General features: G+C 39.5%; 1 long non-coding RNA gene across 1 annotated transcript in view; it reads left to right on the top strand.

Moving 5' to 3' along the window:
• LOC146395024 (uncharacterized) overlaps positions 1-18000 on the top strand; it is a 295705-nt gene that overhangs the window by 105981 nt on the left and 171724 nt on the right. The window contains exon 2 of the long non-coding RNA XR_014834263.1: positions 14198-14337. This is a non-coding gene — a long non-coding RNA (uncharacterized LOC146395024). The remainder of the gene's footprint in view (positions 1-14197; positions 14338-18000) is intronic.

Genomic DNA, 18000 nt, shown 5'->3' with positions numbered 1-18000 from the left:
ATCTTCAGCATCAACAGTCTAAAGTCTTTTTCCTGGAGGCTGAGAATCTCCTCAACATTTAGCTGATTTTCTGGGGTTTTTCCTTTCTCCCTCATCTGAGTTATAGTTCTCTGTCTTTTCATTTTTATAGGTTTTTGGTGTGGTGAACTTTTTACAGATAATAGAGTTGTAGCCTCTCTTACTTCTGGTGTCTGCCCCCCTTGTGGCTGAAGTATGGGGGCTTGCTGTAGGCTTTCTGATGGGAGGGGCTGATGCCTGCCCCCTGGTAGGTGGAGCTGATTCTAATCCCTCTGGTGGGTGGGGCTTAGTCTCTGGATTAGAGGCAGCTGTGTGCCTGAGGGGTCTTTAGGTGGCCTGTTTACTGAGGGGCGGGGCTGTGATGCCACCTGGATTGTTGTTTGCCCTGGGGCTTCTCAGCAGCTGACTGATGGGTGGGGCAAGATTTTCCCAAAATGGCCACCTCCAGAGAAAGGCATGCTGCTGAATATTCCCAGAGCTTTGCTTTCAATGTCCTTCCCTCAGGACAAGCCACATTCACCCCTGTTTTCCCAGGATGTCCTCCAAGAACTGCAGTCAGGTTTGACCCAGATTCCTATGGAGACCTCACTCTGCCCTGGGACCCAGTGCACGTGAAAGTCTGTGTGCGCCTTTTAAGAATGGGGTCTCCGTTTCCCCCAGTCCTGTGGAGCTCCTGCACACAAGCCCCACTGGCCTTCAATGCCAGATGCTCCAGGGGCTCTTTCTCCCAGTGCCAGATCCCCACATGTGAGGGTTTGATGAGGGGCTCAGAACTCTCACTCCTATAGGTGAGTCTCTGTGAACCAGTTAGTTTTCAGTCTGTGGAGCTTCCCACCCTGGAGGTATGGGGTTGTTTATATCATGAAATCACCCCTCCTACCTCTTGATGTGGCCTCCTCTTTTTCTTCTGGAGTAGGGTAACTTTTTTAAGGTTTCCAGTCCATTTGGGTGGAGATTGCTCAGGCTTTAGTTGTGAATTTTGTTGTTTTTAGGAGAGAAGTTGAGCTCCAGTCCTTCTATTCTGCCATCTTAATCCTCCTCCTGTTGTCAGTGTTTTGGATTCTGGCCATCTAATAGGTGTGTATTGTTATCTCATTATTGTTTTAATTTGCATTTCCCTAGTTACATATGATATAGATGATCTTGTCATATGATTTTTTGGTCATCTGTACATCTTGTTTGGTGAGCGCTATTTTATTATTCTAAGGATGGTTCTTAAATTTTTATGAACATATTTGAAAATGTATTAATTTCTTAAATTATAAAAGCAACACAAATTGTTATAAAGATTCTATTAGCATGGAAGGTGAACAAATGAATCAATGTTTGCCCACTTTGACTGGAAAAATCATCTCAAAATTGTTTTTATAATCATTGCTTTTTTATTAGTTTCTCAGGTTAGATTAGAATGATTGCTTTGCTTAGTATTTGCAGTCCACATGATTGGTATGGTTTTGGTATAGTTTTTAAAGTAGTTGAGAAGATGGTTAAAGTGAGCCTCCTTACATGATTCCAGACTCAAAGTCAAAAAGAGATATCACTACGCAAAAATTGAATCTGTCAAGTCATCACAGTCTCATATTCCTGGACAAACCCAAAGTCATCTTTATTTTGCTTTGCTAATGTCATCAGAAACTAGTTACACTTTTTTTATTAGGAATGATAGACACCATTGGAAAGAAATTGCTTGTAATTTTTACTTTTTCTCATTTTTAGAAATTGTCCTAAACTTAATTTTAGTAACTGATCTAACAATACCTATCTCAGTAACTGGAATAAACTTTGTAGCTAGACCCATCTTCTTTGTATGTTGTGCCTTCCTTTGAGCCTAGGTGATTCAAGAGGCAGCCACACTAAAGAAATGCTGGGCAGGTGTTAAATGGGAACTAGAATTATCTGATGAAATATGATGTGTTTGGCACTGTACTAGGCAATTTACATTGGTTGTTTTTGTCTAAAGTGGCCTCCAGTTGAGGGAAAACTGGATTAGCTGACTGCAATCAATTAGTTGAACTGGTTGATTGCAGTCAACCAGTGGCTACTGGTCATTGATTGCTTGCTGATCTGAGGCTAAGGAACCCTTCCTTCTCTTTCCTGTTTGTTTTCATGATTTGCAATTGTGCTCAAGAGCAGTGCTAAAGGGCTAAGCCACCAAGCAAGGACCACAGAGGATACTGAGCTTAAATGAATATTTACTTTTCAAAAATGAAAGTGCTTTAGAGAGTGCCCTGGTGGGTAAGACTTGGAGAAGACCTTTTGGGTCCAGTTTTTATAGACTCCTAATCTTTAAGGCAAAGGACACAGGCCCATTCCCCCTCTTTCTCTTTGCTCTCCACAGGCAGCCAGCAGCCCTTCCCTTTGGTAGCCCTGGACACTCATTTGACCAGATGTAACAAATGTGGCCTAGGAGGGTATTAAAATGTAACTCACCCTGGAAGAATGCCACAGTCTGGAGTCCTTTCTGAGCCCAGTACACCTGCAGTAACATCCCAGAAGCCTGCCTCTGTCCTGTGGCACCAATGCACCTCCCTCCATTGGGCAGCTGGGATCCCCAGGATGCTGCTTTAGAGCAGACTGTGCTTGTAGGAGCAGATAAGGGAGCTTAGAGGGGTCTTTTTATCAGCTGCTATGCTCACAGAGGCCAGATGATCTTCAAGGAGTTGCTTAGAGATTTAAAGCACTGATGGGACAAGGATGCTTTGATTCCAAAGTTCCAGCCATCTCCCTGCAGCCAGTGTTTATGTAAACTTTAAAAAAGCTGCCACTACTGTTCATCGCCCTCGTTTTTCAACCTTAATGGTAATTACATTCCACGGACAAGGGGGAGACTTAGCATACTTCAAGTCTGGGATTGGATTCTCCCTTAAGCGTGGCATTATAGTGTTGTAACCCAGCTCTTAGGGGCATGGGCAGAGTGGGCTGCAGGAAAGAGGGAGGCTACTCTTGGATGACGTTTGGAAATCAGCCCCCAGAAAGCTTTAGTTTGTTTATTAGTTATTATAGTAAATAGACAGCTCTGACTTTAAAGACTCAATGTCTCTTTCTTGCTTCAATGTATGAATCAGAATTCAAGAATTAGAACCCTGGCTTTCTCACTGCACCCTGTGAAGACTGTGATTTCTTTCCCTAGCCCCCAGCTTTCTTTTATTCCACTCACCCTTCTCCTTCTCAAACTCAGATCCTACCTTCTCTCTTTCATGGCACTTCTCTCTAGTAGCAAAGATGGGGCTCTGTGAAGCAGAGAGACCTGTCCCTTCATTGCAGAATTCCAAACCAAAACAGTAGAAGGGAATACTAAGAATCAAGACTGTTCCCCTCCAATCAAAGACATATACTTACACTTTGGCCAGCTTTCAGTGCTTCTTCCTTGCCTTCCACTTCTAAGGGAACTGAGATGTCCCTACCATCATCTATTTTTTTTACCTTAATCATTCTTTATCCCTCTAGCTGCTCTCCTATAGGAGAAAAGGGGGGAAAAGATTTTGGTTGGGAAAACAGAGTTTTGTGTGTGAGAACAAAATGTTTTTGTCTCTTTACTTCTTTTCCCTAGTTAAGGTCTTAAGGATAAAGTTGGTGAGCATCAGGAGACCATATCCTGGTCTTGAGCATCTTGGCCACTTCTTGGGTAGTTCCCTGATCTCTGTTTGGCACCCTCCATACCACTGAACCCTGGCCCTGGCATGGTGCTTTGGTGAGCCCTGCCTTTAGACTGATCATTGGAACAATGCCGAGGGCTGTGAGCAACAGTCACACGGATGAAAGGAACTGGATCTTGTTCCTGGAATCCAGAGCAAGGATCTTCGATGGAGATTTTTTCTTCCTCTCAAAGGCTGAGCCTCTGGCAGACTCCTTTTCCATCTGTCCAGGAAAGCCAGCTTTCAACAACAGAGTTTTAAGAGCTTTTATCCTGCTCTTGTATCCAAAGCTGGCCCAGAGTGCAGCTCTTGGCTTTTCTCAAAATCAGCTCTGTGTGAGAATAGGAACTCCATAGGTTTTAGTATATAGACACAGCATTTTTCAGCTTGCCTATCTTAAGTAGAAATTTAGGGGCAGATGCAGGTTTCGTGAGGCTTGAAAGTTTGCTCATGATAGTTTGAAACCACCAACCCGATAGGAGTTGTAATGAAGTCAAAGATAGAGTAGAATGTGACAGCAGTCTTGCAAACTGAGTTAAAATGTCTTACTTTAGCAACTTAAAAAATGAACAACCATATGACTATGTGGACCCCTTACTGGTGGCATCTAAGCCCTAGGAAGGAGCCATGCAAGTGAGGAACCCTACAGTTCATGTTTCATTACCTTCATGGCAAACTTGTCTCTGTAGGAATGTTTTTCTCTTAAGATGAAAACACATCCTATGTCCCCCAAACCACATTACTTTATGTTTCTGAAATGCTTTTCAAGTGATCTTTGCACAATTTGACAATATATCAAGAGCCTGGAAATATTCATGTTTTATCTCAGTAATTCTCCTCTTGACAATCTAAGCTAAGAAGAGTAACTAGATTATGGGAAAGCTTTTGCACAAAGATGTCTATTGCAGCATTATTTATAATGGCAAAAATGGGTATACTTTCCTGACAACATAGGAATGACCAAATAAAATATGATATATTCACCTAATGGAATACCATATCATTAATGACAGTAATTTTTCTTTTCTTTACAAAATGCCTATAATAATCTGGGAAAATGCTAAAATACCAAATTATCAGAAAATAGCAGCAGATAAAAATTATATAAACAGTATATAAAAACAGCCAATTGATAACATTGTCTTTGGATTTCCAGCTCTTTGGAAGTATTCGTGCATTACACATATCTCACCTGATCAAAAGAAAGTTCTAAACCCCTTGGATCTTTGGAATTTCCAAAGTTGAGGGCCAACACTGACCATGCTAGAAGAAATTTCATTTTAAAATATCCTCTGATTTTATATTGTTTTTAAAGATAATTCTTGATATTAATAGAAATGTGATGAAATCAGCAGCATGTTTATTTATTGCTGATTGAAGAATAATAAGCACAATGTTTTTAAAAATTATTTTGGCAGTATTAATCAAAATCCTTAAATGTATTCATCCCAATTCTGAGCATTCTATTACAAGGAAATTACCAGAAATATAAAGATATTATGCACAAGATGCCAATTGCAATGAAATTTATAATAGGAGAACATTACTAACAACTTAAAATGCAACAATTTTTAAAAATCTCTGTGTATCTATAATGGCATATTGAAACAGTGAAATAGGTGAGAAAGAAAATAAAGCAAACATAAGAGCATAGATTGGAACTGTGAGTGAGGTTAATAAAAAAATGCATATGAAAGAATTTTGTTAACAAACTCCAATACGTACCGGTCACTGTTCTAAGCTCTTCATGAAAATTAATCCATTTAATCTTCATAACGACCCTATGAGGTTGGTTCTATAATCATTCCCATTTATGGTTGATGATGGATGAGTTGGAAAGACGTTAGGTAACCGGCCTCAGATCACACCACTGGTGAGTGGTGGAGCTACAATTCTCATTCAGCAGTCTAGCTCCAGAAGCTTCTACTTTTATTCTGTATACCGTGCTACTTCACTTAGCCCAAAGCAGTCCTAAAAAAAAAAAAAAAAAAAAAAATTAGTGTAGGCTATTCCTGATATTAAAATGTGGTGTTACTTAATGACTGTCATCCTTGGAGGAGAGATTGCACCACGCTTCATATGCCATTTTTGATACCTTCTCCTCATTATGGACTGAACCAGTGGTATTGCACACCAAAGGATACGTCAGCAAGAATGATTCTGTAGGGTGTGGGTGGTGGTGGAGGAGCTATAGTAATGCTCTAACACTTTTTTAGTGAGATGAGTTAATTCAAGAATGAATTAAGGAATATCCAGAAGCATGAATAGGGGTGCATATTCCTCACATAGTACTCCATAAATACTGTTTTTCTCAATCAGGCTTTGGTTAGAGCCTAAGCTAATAAGACTGCTTTAGTGTAGTAATCCTATTTATCCTCACAATTCTGTAGGTAGACAAAAATAGGTATATTAAAGAAGAGGGGTAAAGGGACTTGCCAAACTGCAGTCCAGATGTTCTACCTCTTAGTCCAGGGTTGTGCACCGTCAAGCATTAGTGAAATCAGTTGTGCCAATTTACATTCCCACTAACAGTGTAGGAGGGTTCCCTTTTCTCCTCACCCTCTCCAGCATTTGTTATTTGTAAACTTATTAATGATGGCTGTTCTGACTGGTGTGAGGTGGTACAATTTGCATTTCTCTAATAATCAGTGATGTAGAACATTTTTTTTCATGTGCTTGTAAAATTGACAGAACACTGTAAACCAGTTATGATGGAAAAAATAAAAATCATTGAAAAAAAATCAGTTATGGTGTTGTGTCCATTCCCGTCAGACATCCTGTGAGGCTTTGGCAAGTCTGTGAGTTCTCAAATGAGCTGCTGGAGCAGCCAGCTTCGATGGGGCAGGCAGAGCAAGTTCTTTCACTCTCAGTCACGGGGATGAGAATGTAACTTGCAAATAGATAAAAATATTAGTTTAAACATGCAATAGGATTTTTTTAGGATAGTACTTATCCTATCCCTATATCTCTTCCCTATGTAATTGTGGTGGGGAAAAAAAGGAAAGAGAAAAAAAAATATCCAAGTGTGACTGCACTCAATTTCTACTCAAGGCAACATCAAACCAATCTTCCCTCTTCTCCCCAAGCCTAAGCAGTCAGGAATGAGACCAATCAGAGCAATGGTGTGCTTGTGTGGGACAGTCCAGCCGCGCCCTCCTTTTCTCAGCCAAACAGAGACGTAATGACAACAAACCTGCAGGACAGAGCAGGACTCTTTATTTATGGTTTTAATCTTTTTAAAGAAAGGGTAGAACTGATGGGCTGGCTCCAAGTATGACATATAGCCCAGGGAGCAGTGAATGAAGAGCCATTTCTGTCTCAGCAGCCATGGGCTTTGAACTAAAAACTCTCAGGAAGAATCTCCTTCCTTCTGTTTGCTGAGGTGTCCAACAGTTATTGTGGGTTTAGCCTTGCTGTTCTGTCTTGTTTGGGTGTGGTTCCCATGCCTTGCCAGACGTCATTGCTGTAGTGTCCCATCTATGAGGTTACCAAGTTACTGTCATTAACCAGGACCTGTTTTATGTTCACCCATTATGGACATTTTATGGGAGCCACTAAATGAATATACACATATGGGATTACTGCTAACTGGAGGGGACTAATCTGTCTTTTCCATGTAGATTGCTACCGCCCCACCGTCCCTCGTGTCAAGTGTAGTGGGGAGCAGGTTTCATGTCATTTGGGGCAGGACCTGATTCCTTGACTTGGATCTTTCGGGGCATTTCCACACACATGCAGCTCTTTGCTTCTCTTTACATATATGCAGGCATCCATACCCTAACTAGACAACCAGGTCTTTCCTCCTGACTAGGACTTTCCATTGTGACTCTCATCCCCACCCCATCACCACTGTTCCCAAGGAGAGTCCAGGCCCTCACCACTGCCCCCAAACTAGCTGTCTCTTGTGACCTGAGACACTTAAACTCTCCTTTCCTCCCATCTGATAAACATAGTGTTGAGCTATTGGTGGATAATGATGGTTTAAGACAATTCATCTCAACTTTTATTATATACAGAGATCACTTAGGATATTCGTTTTAAAATTTCTAGGCCTTTCTCCACAGGGATTCCCATTCTGTAAATTTATTCCTCACTTTGTTTTTTGTTGATTTAAATGAAAATAATGCATGTGCCTAGTTTAAAAATCAGTTAATGTGGAGGTGCTCTGCTTGCAATAATGGCAGTGCATAGTTGCTGAGTAGTCTGATAACTATTAAAGAAATTGCATCTATAAGTTAAAATATTCCACAAATAAAACTAAAGAATTCTACCACACATTTAAGGAATAAGATCAATCAACTCAGACATTTCCAGTGAAAAGAAAAAGAGGCAATAATTCCCAAGTCATTTTTTGAGGCAAACATTACTTCCATATAAAAATTGGACAAAAACAGTACAAAAGGAAAATTATAGGTCAATTTCACACTAGAAAATATATGCAAAATTTAGAAAAATGCTAGCTAAATAGAAACAAACTGAAACCAGTAATATATAAAAGGATAATATATTCCAACCAAATTGGATTTGTTCCAGGAATGCAAGATTAGTTTATCATTCCAAAATCAATTAATAGAATACAAGAGGAAAACAGTATTATTATCTCAACAGGTACAGAGAAGAAATGCATTTTACAAGTTCACTACCCCTTCATGATAAACAATAGCAACAAAACATAGACACATAAAACCTCTTAGTGACCTAAGAATGGAAGGAAATTTCCTTAACTTGCTAAAAAAATTGCAACAAAACCATACCTAATGGTGAAATGTAGAATTTTCTTTCCCCTTGAGATTGGAGATTAGAAGAATTCCTTGAGAGAAAAATGATACTCTCACCTCTATTCAACATTATTCTTGGAGTTAAGCCAGTGTAATTTGTAAGAAAATAAAATGAAAGTAGAGGTGATTTAAAATGGCCATTATAAGTTGATCCTGTAATACTGTGAACAGAAAATGCAAAAGAATCTATAGACACCATTCTAATCTCCATGTCCATGATCTGTTTCTATTTTGTAGATAGATCATCTGTACCATATTTTAGACTCCACATATAAGTAATATCATGTGGTGTTTGTCTTTCTCTTTCTGACTTACTTCACTTAGTGTGAGAATCTTTAGTTCCATCCATGTTTCTGCAGATGGCATTATATTGTCATTTTCATGGCTGAATAGTATTCCATTCTTCTTAATTCATTCATCCAGGGAGTTTGGGGTTGGTAGATGCAAACTGTTACATTTAGAAGGATAAGTAATAGGGTCCTACTGTACAACACGGGGAACTATGCCCAGTCTCTTGGGTCAGAGCATGATGGAATATAGTATGGAAAAAAAAAAAAAGAATGTGTGTGTATGTGTGGCTGAGTCATATTGCTATATAACAATTTCTGAAGGAACATTGTAAATCAACTACACTTTAATAAAATAAATAAATAATAAATTGGAAAAAAGAACCTATAGATTTGGATTAATCAGTTTGTTTAGTAAGGTGGCTGGGTATACATGTCAGTATTACAAAATATTATTAAAATCAATTGTATGGATTGTTAGAAAATGAATTTTTAAAAATACATCATTTACAATAGAATAAAAAATAATATCAAATATCTGGAAGTATTTCATGTGAGATATTCAGGGCTATTACTCAGAAAAACTATAACATATTATTGGAAGAAATTAGAGAAGTCCTAAATAAATGGAACTGTATTATGTTCATGGATTGGAAAAGTAAACATTTTTAGAAGACGTGCATTCTTTCCCCACCTAACTAATATATAGATTTAATGCAATACCAAGAAAAATCTCACTGTTTTTCTTTTTTCTTTTTTTTCTTTTTTTTAAACTTTTTTTTTTTTTTTTTTGTCTTTTTTATGTTTTTTTAGGGCCACATCCATGGCATATGGAGGTTCCCAGGCTAAGGGTCTAATTGGAGCTGTAGCTGCCAGCCTATGCCAGAGCCCTAGTAATGCAGGATCTGAGCCACATCTGCAACCTACACCACAGTTCACGGCAACGCCTTGAACCACTGAGGAAGACCAGGGATCGAACCTGCTACCTCATGGTTCCTAGTCGGATTCGTTAACTACTGAGCCATGACGGGAACTCCTGTTTTTATTTTTTCTTAGTGGAAATCCTAAGTTAATTTTAAAGTTTATAAAGAAATGTGAGAAACTAAAAACAGTTTTAAACAACCTTGAAGAGGAACAGAGCTAGAAGACTTATTCTACCAGATATCAAACAGCCAATATGGAGTTATTTGTAGGCATTATTTATATGTTATTTTAATTTATGTTTATATGTTAATTTATATATACTATTAAATTATATTAAGCCTCAATTTCTTTTCCCATTACCTTTGTTTTTACTTTTATTAAAAGCATGCATTATGTATATTTGTATTTTCAATAAAGGTGTATTTGACTATAAATATTAAAGGTATATATTATTTTTTTTTCAAGTGTTATATGATTGTATCTGGCTTTACAAATGAAAAACACCTATTTTTGGCAATGACATGTTAGCTGTGAGTATTTTTTCTCATTCATCCCATTTTGTATTTTGTAGACCTTTTACAATTTGAAATTCACTTTTTAGCTCTGGAAAATTTCTTTGGTAATTTCTTTTGATAATTTTCTACTCTGCATTTATTTGTTGTTGATGTAACTCTTCTCTTTGTTGGATGTTGGACTTCCTGGTTTAATGCTCTATGTCTCTAATCTTTCTCATCCCTTTGCCTCTTTATTTTTATGATCTGAGAGGTTTTCTAGACATTTTCCCCAGTGCTTTTATTGGAATTCTATTTCACAATCAGGTTTTTAATTTCCAAAACTCCTTTTTTGTACCTTGAGCATTCCTTTGCATAGGTTCCTGTTCTTGAGTATGTGGATTAAACAGCTCTTCAAATAGGGGGTTCCCATTGTGGCTTAGCAGGTTAAGAACCTGACTAGTGTCCATGAGTATGTGGATTCATTCCCTGGTCTCGCTCAGTGGGTTAAGGATCCAGCATTGCTGTAAGCAGTGGTGTAGGTCTCAGATGCAGGTCAGATCCCAGCGTTGCTGTGGCTGTGGCATAGGCCCATAGCTGCAGCTCTGATTTGACCCATGATCTGGGAACTTCCATGTGCCACAGGTGCGGCCCTAAAAAGGAAAGAAAAAAAGCTCTTCAAATAAATAAATAAATAAATAAATAAATAAATAAATAGCTCTTCAAAGCTCACTGAGCCTAATGATTAGATTTATTTATTTATTTATTTAACAAGTAATTTATTTATTTTTCTTTTTTTTGCTCTTTTTTGTTTTTAATGCTGCTCTTGCAGCATATGGAAGTTCCCAGGGTAGGAGTCAAATCAGAGCTACGGATGCTGGCCTACACCATAGCCACAGCCACTTGGGATCTGAGCCGCATCTGTGACCTACACCACAGCTCACGGCAAGCCGGATCCTTAACCTACGGAGAGAGGCCACTGATCAAACCTCACAGATACTGGTTGGGTTTATTACAGCTGAGCTATTACGGGAACTCCTGATTAAATTTTTTAAGCACTGAACTTGAATTTTCATATTCAGTTTCTCTTGCTCTTTCTCTTTCAAACTTCCCCAAGAAGGTCTGGATGCCTTTTAGTGTTCGTTGATATTTAAAAGTGTGAACTAGGAAATCAGTTCTCTGTACATGGCCATGGACTTGTTATTGGCAGATATCTCTATAAGGTGAGCAGATGGGAAACTAATGTGCTTCCAAAAGCATGGATGATGACCACTTTACTTTTAGGCACCAATACCTCCAGTAGTTGCCTTAGTTCAATCCAGGTACATTGTAACTGTTTTTTTGTTGTTGTTGTTGTTGTTGTTGTTGTTTTTTAAAGAGCCCCCCCCCCCCCCGCCCCGGCCCCTCCGGCCATTTTTGACTGGAGATAAATGCCTGCCTGCTTGAGCTTTGTACAAGGAGAGAGATATTTACTGTTTTGTTTATAGTCTTTTCATTCATTCTCTGGCTTTCAGCTCATCTTATTTCCTCTCTTCTGTGTGTTCCCTCTGAGTCTGGAGGTTCTGTGGTTCTGCTGCTTTTGAATTCCTATAGATTCTTCAAGGTCACTGTTCCCTCTGCTCTGCTTCAAGCCATCCATAACGCTGCATTTACTTTCTGTTATCTGGAAACTTGTTAAAATCTCTTGTCTGTTGATGAGTATCCTTCTATTCTCTTGTTGGTATAGGTTTTTCCCTGTTATAGGTCGATGAGTATTCTTCGGTTCACTTGCTGTTGCTTTACCGTCACTTTTCTGAATAAGTCAGAGAATCTATCATGGGAATCTAGTTTATCGTCCTGGAGCTGAATTCCTTAATGTACTTAAGAGGAATCCATTAAATTCCATGGAAGAGGTTCAGTCCAGTTTTGAAAAATAAGTAGAATTTGCATATAAACAGAGGATAGTAGAAGCCAGTCCAAAGAGAGGACACGTTTGAGCAGTACTGTGGAGATGGGTGTGACCATGCTAGGTTTGAAGAATAATGAGTACATAAATCTAGCAGGATCCCAGAGTTCCAGGGGCAGAGTCATAGGAAATAAGACTTGAAAAGTAATCTGGATCTACAGTTTTTAATTGTAGAAAGGAAAATTTGGCTGTTTTGAGCAGAATAGAATAGCAATGAAATCAATATTTTAGAAAGGTTTATTTGGCAGAACATGAACTATGCTTTGGCGGGAGATAGACTGGAGGCAGAGAGCCAATTAGGAAACAGGCAAAATCATCCATTTGTGAAATGAAGGACGATGGCAGCAGAAAAGTAGGAAGCAATGGCAAATTAGAAATAAGAATCTATAGTACTTAGTGACTGATCGGCTATGGAGAACAAAACGATTGTTAAGTTTTCAAGACTAGGTAACTATGGAAAATTACATATAGTTGAATTGATATAGTTGGCATTGATACAGTTGGAAAATTCATAGGTACCTAACCTACTTCCACCTGCTCTTTCTACTAAGAATAGGTCACCCACAGTATAATCCTCGTTTCTCAGCCTTGGTTTTTATAGGTGGTGATAGCAGTGGTAGTAGTGGTGGTGATGATGGTAGGGATGGTGGTGGTAGTGGCGGCAGCAGTGGGGATGGAGGCAGTGGCAGGAATAGTGATGATAGTTACAGTGGTAATGTTGAAGGTGGTGGTAGTGGCAGTAATGATGGAGGTGATGTTAGTGGCAGCAGTGGTGGACATAATGGAAGTGATGGTGGTGATGATAGAGTTGGTGATGATGGTAGCAGTGGTTGTGTGATGAGGGTGGTGAAGGTGCATGTGGTGTTAATGTTGGAGGGAGTGGTATTGGTGGTTGTAATGATGGTTCTGATGGAATAGTGGCAAGTGATTGTGGTGAGGACTGTGGTGGTGAGGATAGTGGTGTTGATAATGGTGATGATGAAGATGGAAGTATTAGTAGCAGTGGTTGTGGCAGTGATCGTGGTGTGAGTTGTTAAGTGATGGAGTTTTGAGTCATAGCAATGGGAGTAACAGCAATAGTGCTGATGGTAGAGTGCTGGTGATTGTGCTAGGTTGTGGCAGTAGGTGGCACATCTTAGCTTTACAACTATAAGTTTGAATTTACTCCTGTCTAGTCATACCATGAACTTAGGAGAAGGCTTGGTTGTTCAAAAAACTATGTGACCCTGCCCTGCCCTTTACCCACAGCTGATTAGATGAGAAGTGGGCATCTGCCTTGGAGAAACAATCTTTAGGTGGTTGAGCTAAGATTTTCAACCTCTAGCATTTAACTAAGAGACTAGGAAATTGTAGCTATAAGATGTGGACACTTGAATGGAAAAGACTTGTGGAGTCAGAGTCTGAGTCATCACCATGGCAATGGAATGCAATGTGGAGTGAGGTTAAGAAAGAGTTCACAAGTTATGAGTAAGCAGAAAAGGGCAATGTGCTGATAGAGGCAGGAAATGAAGCAGGGGGGCAGAGAGAAGCAGAAAGGAGATCCAAGGGGCAGCCTTCCTAGCTGACAAGGTCCAGGACTCATGGGTTCCCAAGGAGACCATACAAGGCCATTCTGGTCTCAAGTGGCCATGAAATTGCCTGTTCTAGTCAGTCCATAAATTTCCTTTTTATTTGAATTAATTTATGTGAGTTTCTTTTCCTTGGAAACAAATATCAGAGACTAAGATGTTCATGAAGTAAACTGCTTATTTTTCATGCTGTTTGCAGACTTTTCAGGATCACCAGGCCCTAGATACCACGATTACATGCTTTCGTGTTTGGACCACTCAGCTCTTTCCTGGGGAGCTTACATTGGACAGATCATGCACAAAGAACTGTATTTAATATCAGGTCAATTTCACATGGGGTCCAGGCTTTATTTAATATAATCTAATACTTAATAGTGCCTGCTCAATACTTTAAAATTACAGAGTTCCCTCACTCAGGTTATGACATCCTGCTTCTCACTGGCAGGAATGTCTCTAGACTCTATCTCCTGAAATCCCTTACTGTGTTCTTGTTTCTCTGGTTTGCATTTTCTTGACTTACACCTTGACTCTCCTCTGCCTTCTTCCTTCAGACGCCTAACCTGGACTCTCCATCTGACTTTGCTTTTTGGCTCACTCAGAAGATCCTGACTCTGGTGTCACTCTCCCAAGGACAGAAGAGCACAGTTGACAGACATGCTGGACTGAGATCTTATGCTCTCACTTCTGCCAGGTTGGTAAGAGAGGACGAATCTATATCTGCTGAGTACATGTGTCAAGTACTTTATAGCCTGGGAGGCTGTAATCATTACTGCTTTCATTCTATAGATGATAGACCTGATAAGCTGCGCATTGAAGGTGACTTGTCCAGTTTACATAGTAAATGAATGGCAGAGCTGGGGTGTGAACTAGTGTGTTTGACTTCAGAACATGTTTTCCCTTTAAACTGATGATTTGCCAATGATGGGATAAAACCTGTCTTATTTGAGCACTCTGGCAGTGCCCTTTAATGACCACCCAATGTCCACTCTCCCCTTCCTTCTTCATAGCAAAGCCCTGGTTTTATTTGGTGTGGAAATGTGCTCCCTTAAAAGACTCCACAGTTCAGGCTTCTTCAGCAAGGCATGGGCATATGAAAGCAGATATGTCAAAAGGTTGTGTGGAGCTTCTAGGAAAGCTGCTTAAAGCCTCAAGTTGATCCAACTGGGAATTTTTCCCCTTTGCTATCTTGCTGCTCAGATGGAGCTCAGATAACTACCTTCGACATGAGGAAATACTAAAGGTAAAATCCGCATTCTAGAGTAGAGGAGCCTGGGAGCTTGAAGGCAACAGTGCTGCCATATCCGTTCTGAAATTCCTACCTTTGGATGCTGATGTGCAGGAGACGTAAATGCCCATTTTGTTTGAGCTACTTTTATATGCCGTATGATTCAAGCACCTCCTAGATGTGAAACACTGCTGGCACTTGGACATTTGGTTGCCCCCATTTCAGATGAAGACCCTATGTTCCAGAAAGCTTAAGTAATTAATTTAAGCTCACACAGCTAGTTAAGTGTCATTGCTTTAGTAGAATGAAAGTCTAAATTCCTTAACATGGCATATAAAACACCCATGATCTAATGATTGCCTTTTCTCTTAAGTCTTACATTTTGTTTTATGCTTTTGAGAATGCTCTTCATTCTGCTAGAATTCTCTGCCCCTACTTTTCCTCTGAGAAACTTCTATTCATCCTTTAAGACCCAGTCTAAGTGCTACCTCCTCTGTGGCATATGGAAGTTCCCAGGCTAGGGGTCAAATCAGAGCTACAGCTGCTGGCCACAGCCACAGCAATAGCAACATGGGATCCAAGCCATATCTGTGACCTACACCACAGCTCATGACAACGCTGGATCCCAGACCCACTGAACGAGGCCAGGGATCGAACCTGCGTCCTCATGGATACTAGTCTGATTCGTTTCTGCTGAGCCACAGTGGGAACTCCCTCTGAAGTCCCACTTAAACAGCTGTCTCACGACATAGGTCTTCCATCTTGTATGCCTCTACTGCTTCAGGCACTGCATTACTAAGACACCATGTTGCATACAGCATGGTATTTGTCTACATGCCTGTCTCCCCTCTAAACTGTCAGCCTCTTTATGGGCCAGATCTTTCCATCTATGTATCCTGAGCATTAGTTCACTGCCTAGCACATAAGAAGGAAATTTTTATTGAATGACTGACAGCCTGAATGAATAAAAGTAGGCAATCAAGTTGAATGGTACCTTTTAGTAAACTTCAGGAGCAAAATGTCACCTAATGAGGCTTATCTCCTTGTGTGTCTCCTAAGCCACCTGGGAAGCATATGGGAACACAGCATTGAAGGGCTGCTTTCAACAGAGACACATGAGAGCTCATGTCTCCATGGAGACCCTTCAGTTCACTCCTTACTCTCATTCTATAGCCCTGGCGTCTAAGGAGGACTGTGGCATATTTCCAATTCAAAATATGGTTTTGTTAGGGAATGTGCCTGAAAAAAATCATAAAGGTAGATCTGGTTCTTACTTAAATCCTTTCAAGAAATTGAATCAGTTCTGACACAGCATACTTTTTCAAGATTTTGAAAACTTTGAATCCATTTTAAACAAGATTGTGATGGACAAGCCCACTGAAACATTAGCAAACAGTTAAATACTAATTAGCCAAGTCCCTACTAATCTCCCAGCTGTCAAAGGCAGAGATAGAGACAAAAGCTTCTATTAAACCTGAGTTGGTCCCTGAGGAGGAAGAGGTCAGAGGGGAGTGTTCAGTCAACTGTGAGATTATGTGAATGAAGTCTTAAGTGATAATCATAAAAAACATGCAAATGTCCCTTTACTCATTTAAAAAGACATTATAGTGACATGAAAACTGTCCTTTTGTCATTTTACTTTCCCCAGTTTCCCCATCATTCAACTGCTACCCATTATTTTTAGGATAAATTTCAAAACCTTTGCCCTGACATTCTGCTGCCAAGTAAGATTCCAGCTGTATTTGACACTTCCTCCCCCTCTTCTTGGACCTTCTCCTCAAGGCTGAACATGCCCTTAGGTACACAGAGGAAGATAAGTGCAGGATACAGGATGGACAGAGATACTGTAGTTGTGAATGGTGGTGATGGGGGAGGGGAGCTACTCATGAGAAAGGATGGAGAAAGCTACTTCTCAAGACTCAAAGACTCAAAATGATCTGCACCAGAAAGACCTCACATCTCCTGTCCTCCAACATTGTCCTCCAACATGTCTCCTAATTGTTTTTCCAAATTCAAGCAAGTGTAACCCAATATTTTAGTTCAAATCACCTATTCAAGTGAAGCCATGCTAAAAAATACTATCCATCATCCCCTTACAATAAGACTTTTCTGACACTCCTTGGTCTATAGGTGAATTTTCCAGGGGAGGCATGGGGCAGGGGGCAGTGTTCATAATCTTTATATAATTCTCACAGGTATTTTAGACTCCTCAAAAGTTTTAAGAGGACATCCATTTAGAAGATTAAAACAGAAATTCTTAAATCATGGTCTGTGGACCACCAAAGAGCTTGTTTTTACTATAGATCCTTGGACCTTAACTCAGAATTCTTGAATTAGAAAACTGTACGACTCTGAAAATACTGGGCTGATTCAGCTGTTTCATATTCCGTTCTGCGTCATCTAATTATTTTTAAGTTCCGGCCAGTGACTTTGGTGTTAACCAGCATAGGGGTGGTAGAAAGAAACAAGTGAAAGGATCTCAAGGGGAAGACGAGATATAGGTAAAAAGTGAGTGCTCCATCCTCCTAAGAAATACTTCTGGAGCTGATCCTTGAAGGTCTTGTGATCTGATTTTGAAAGCGATTACCCAAATGAGGGTGAGAAACCCTGAGGTTCATGTCTCATCTCTTGCACTTTGTAGATGTATGAACCCAGGAAAGTTATTCCGTGTCCCTGAACTGAAACTCACTTATTAGTCCCAGGATCTTTTTTGTGTTGAGTTTTGTCAAATGCTTTTTCTGCAGAAGTTGATATATGATCATGTGTGTTTTATTCTTCTGTCAGTTAATATGGTAGACTCTTCTATTGGTTTTTAAAGTTGAACCAACCTAGTGTTTCTGTAATAAAATCCATTTTTTGTGATGTATTTTTCTTTATAGATTGCTGGAATTGATTTGATGATATTTTCTCAAGGGTTTTCATCTATATTTATAAGGGATATATATCCTTAGTTTTCTTTTCTTGTGCTACTTTTGTCTTGTTTTGGTATCAGGATGCATGAGATGACTTGGAAAGTGTTTTCTCCTCTTTTATCTTCTGGAAGATATTGTATAGAATTTCTGCTATTATTTCTTTAAATGTTTGTTAAAATATACCATTGAAACTATTGGACTGGGAACTTTCTTTTTG

Source organism: Sus scrofa, chromosome 18 (assembly GCF_054392235.1).
Source record: "Sus scrofa isolate SSC_HxYL_T2T_F1_AM1 chromosome 18, Sscrofa_HxYL_maternal_Yorkshire_Landrace_v2.0, whole genome shotgun sequence".
Taxonomy (NCBI): Eukaryota; Metazoa; Chordata; class Mammalia; order Artiodactyla; family Suidae; genus Sus; species Sus scrofa.
This window is presented reverse-complemented; position numbering and strand designations above follow the sequence as displayed.